The 4,613-nt window shown below is 33.4% G+C and overlaps 1 pseudogene; it reads left to right on the top strand.

Moving 5' to 3' along the window:
* Positions 1–4,058: 4,058 nt before the first annotated feature.
* On the top strand, positions 4,059–4,183 carry LOC147830622 (U4 spliceosomal RNA; annotated as a pseudogene).
* The last annotated feature ends 430 nt before the right edge of the window (positions 4,184–4,613 follow it).

Below are 4,613 nucleotides of genomic sequence, written 5' to 3'. Positions count from 1 at the left end.
GGAATTATGTCTCGGAATTCCATAGCTGGGCTATAGGCAGGAGAATTAGGCTAACCAAATGACTTTACCCTAAAATTTAAGTAGCATTGCTCCTGACAAGCATGACAATGTTTTGATAAAACTTTATTATAAAGACATACAGTAGCCATAGTATGGCCCAAAGGTTATAGTTTTTGGCCCAAATTTTGCACCATATGAAAGGCATTTTTTCAAGTAGCTTAGTCTTTTTAGTTTCAGAGCATTCTGTTTCTTGTAATTCTTAAAATCTTCCTCATTCTATATCCAGTACGGATTTCCCAGTGTCCCTCATTGTGGACAACCCCATATATATTACAACTCAGCTTTAAAGAGAAAAAAGGGTGTGAGTCAAGGACCGAAGTCTGTGCCCATGATGATGAAATTTGTGTCATTAGAAGAATATTTATAAAGGGCCTTGGAGAAGTCAGATCTGGTGTCCCATTGTGTGTATCAGAGATGGCCCCATGGTAGGAAATCTTATATAGAGGGTGAACTCTAATTGCACAGGATAAGAAGCTGGCCTCCTACGGAGATCTCAGTTGGAACTATTGATTACATGGTAGAACAAGATGAGATTGACAACACTTGAGCCACCAGTATCTAAATTCGGTGCAGAGACTTTTGTGCCAGTCAACTACACTGACGTACCCTGCCATGCTAGCAAGTGTCTTAGTTTTAACCGCCCCCCCGCAATAACTCTATCAAATTATTTTACTCTTCCTTCTTTTCTGGCTTTTTTGTTGTTGTTGTTTTATATGTGTGTGTAGCTACTTTAGAGACATTCTTCCACCTTTCTGACTTGGTTAGAGCAGGGGGAATAGGCAGGTTGTGATTGGAATCTTAATAACCTGTCAAAACAGAGCATTTAAATCCTGTTCATGTTATTTTCTTTCCTTCCTATGGAACACAGATAGCCAAGAAGACAAATAGGGGAGGCCCCTTGGTATTCTTGCCTTGTTTGTGTGATCCTGAGGGTTTTGATGAACTGGCCTTTGCATGTTACATTGAGATTGTTCAAGCCAGCTTCAGCTGAGTCTGACTTGTTTAATGACTTGGCAAGGATCCACAACATCAGAAATCAAAACAAAACAAAAGAAGGAAAAAACCCAGATCAGATCAGCATACATCCTAACAATATAATCATTCAACATCTTATCTGGTTACTTATTATAGGGTGTGCAGTGATTGAAATGGAAATAATTTACTCTGGCTACTCTCTGTCACTGTTAAATCATTTATGTGCTGTGAAAGAAATTGCAAACTGTTGAGACACAAAGATCCCCTAACTGTATTCTCCCGAGGAGTTCTCTACCACCCTCCTCTGTTCTATTTCATTTTTTAAACATTTTCTTAGAATGTGAACTTATTATCTATGTTTAAATTCAGCAAGCCTTACTTGTCTAGATAGATCACCATCAAGAAATACAGTAAGGTGAAATAAAGCCACTTATGACATTTTTATGGCATATGATATGTGATATAATATGATGTATTAAGCTCTCTGTAGTAATTTTTTTTTGAAATAGCTGATTCTTTGGAGACTACTTAATACATAATTCCATAGATTTTAGTGATATCAGTATGTTTCAGTATTGTTTTAATTGAGCTTTATGTTTTTTTGGTTCTCATCAACTGTGAATCAAACAGGAGTCTATCAAATCCTATTGGGTGACAAATCATAGGCCAAGGAAAAATTGATTCACAAGTCCTGCCCAAAGACAAATAAGATTTAAACCCTGCCTTCAAGAAGCATATGGTTTAATAAGGAGAGAAAAAGTACACACTAAACTGTAAAACGTTATAAACTTAATAAAAGGTAATAATATATCATGTAAGTTAGAGTAGGTAATAATACTGTAGTTATTACTTAGAGCAGCTGCATTTATGAACTATGCACTAAGCACTATTTTTATACTTGTATATATTTTTTAAATGATTTTCAGGTATAATACATTGTACAGATGAAGAAAAGAAGCCCAGATAAATTAAATAAGGTGGGCAAATTTACAGAAATTAGGTGGTAGACATGGATTCAATAAACAAGATAATGAAATGCTGAAAGTACATCATAATACTGAAAAGATTTAATGAGGGAGATTTAAATATGGAGTCCGGCTAATGTAATATTGAAACTCTCCATAGAATATTCACAGACTGACCAGAATGGTGATAATGGAGATACTAAGGAGTAAAGGACAGAAAAGGGCAAGATTTCTATGAGATTTTTGGAAGGAAGGATAAAAAATAGGACTTGATAACTAATTTGATAATATAGGATATGGGAAGATTGTGTTAAAGATGACTGTAGTGTCTTACATGCTAATGAGTAGAACGATGAAGCAATGTGGGGTGATCTTAACATGTTCATCATCTCTGTGCACTCAGAGTGCACTGCACACATTTCTCTGTCCTCAGTTCTCATCACACTGTATCTGTAACCAGTTGTTTATCAATCTCTCTCCCATTAATTCTGAGCTCTTACGCCTCATTCTTTATATATGCCCAGCAGGCAGGCCAATAATCAAGTCTTCCATAAATATCCCTTTGGAATAAACTTTAAAGATATTAACACAGAAGCGCTCACCAAATAGCCACATATGACTCTTTAGGAAACTGGAAATGTCCAATGGACATTTTGCTACCAGTTTGTAGAAATAGATTTTTTTTTTTGGTGCCAGGGATCAAACTCAGGACCTTGTGCTTGAGAGGCAAGCGTGGTGCCACTGAGCTAAATCCCTGGCCCGAAGTAGATTTTGATTATCAGAAAGAAACAATATTTGAAATCCTGAGAGCAGGTTAATATTTTGAATGTAAATAATGAAAGAGATAAAATTGAAAAGTGAGAATTAAAGAAAACAATAAAGGCCAAAAGTAAGAAAGCTTTAGAAACAGAATTGAAAGAGAGATCTTTATTTAAAGGAATGGCTGATCAATAATGTCAATGCTAAATATTGAAGGAGTTTCTGATAGCTTGCAAGGATTAAGAGGAAATTTATGTCTTTTATTACTCATTTTATAACTGTAGAATATTATATTTGAAATGGTACAGATTCAATAGTAATTAGAAGATTTATTTGGCATTAGCTTTGGTTTCCTTTTAATAAATGTGTGTATATTCCTCAAGGGAAAATAAAACATTTCCATAACTAATCAGTGTAGATGAAAATAATTAATATATTAAAATGAGTTATTCATAAGCTATCCCATTTAAACCACCCCAATGTGGAATAAAAATGAACTTAAACTTGAAATCTACCATTTCAACATTCATGCTAACTATGGTGTTAGATATTTTTCGTTAAGGATCTCTGTTTCTAATCTCTCAGCATTTCTCCCTTTAGACAAAAGATTTTGGATGGATCCTGAAGTCATTTGGGAGAAATTTGGGAGAGCGCCTATTTAGCTGTCTTTTATTTGTATTTTAAATATTTAATATCCAAGCATCTTTAATGTATTGAATTATGAAAACTGACTCCAAACATCCTTGCGTATATTATTTTGAAAATACGATTTCTTTGTTGCAGTTCTTTTTAAATAATCACAAAAGACCTCATCTCCTTAAAGAACTTTGAACTCAGACCATTAAAGAGAAAGAATAACTGAAGTTATTAGCATTATAAGTATATTATTCTTATAATGTATCATAAGAATAAACAATAGAGGGCTTTATTAGGTAAGATATGCCATATCTTTCCAGTTGTTTCATAACATAATTGATACATTATAAGAAGTGGTCTCTTTTCATGCATTCTGGGGGGCACATTCCTGCTCAAACTCAGAACAGTAACGCTAGAATGATTTTCTTTCAATGTTATATTCTACATTGAAACTAGAATAATATCTTTGTGCCTAAAAGTGGAAAATTTTAAAATTTAGAAGATGGAATAAAATCTAGGTTATATATAGGCAAAGAAATAATTAGTGACATGAAGGGCAATAGAAAAAAATTTCCAGACAGACAAAGAAACAACATATTAAAAACAGTTACGATATATGGGATATATTGTGAGGCTCCAAAGCACATTTAAAAGTACATCTACAGCTTTGTACAGTGGCAGTATCATAGCCAATGAAGTTTATCCAAGGAGTGATTATTGCTAATTGAAAACTAAAAGTACATCTATAAGAAACAAATAGAAGGAATGGGGGGAAAATATATATATATATTTAGAAAGGTGATAATCCACAAATCTTCAGAATTCAAAAAGTCAGAATTTTCACTTAAATCACACCTTGAATAGTGGAACAGGGTAAATAAATGTGAAGTCATATCAAGCCATATTATAATAAATCTGCAGAGCTTAAAGGATAAAGAAGAATCTTAAAAGCAACCACAAAGAATATGTAGATTACCTAGAAAAAAAGACAATTTATATTTTTAGTAATCTCAACAGAAACAATAAATGCTAGAACACAATGGCGTTTGTGAAATACTATAATTGTCAGTTTAGAATTTTATACTCAGCTATACTAACATTCAAGAAGGAGAGCAAAACTTTAGGTTCTCATTATAAAACCAGGAAAGGTTTAAAATACATAAGAAACAAAGTTAAAGAGGGAAGCCTGGGATATAAGATACTATAGCAAGGATAAAA

The sequence above is a fragment of the Heterocephalus glaber genome, unplaced genomic scaffold (genome assembly GCF_053883595.1).
Source record: "Heterocephalus glaber isolate CG9 unplaced genomic scaffold, H.glaber_assembly_v1.0 deba00000071, whole genome shotgun sequence".
Taxonomy (NCBI): domain Eukaryota; kingdom Metazoa; phylum Chordata; class Mammalia; order Rodentia; family Bathyergidae; genus Heterocephalus; species Heterocephalus glaber.
The sequence above is the reverse complement of the archived record's forward strand: the minus strand, read 5'-3'. Positions and strand labels throughout refer to the sequence as shown.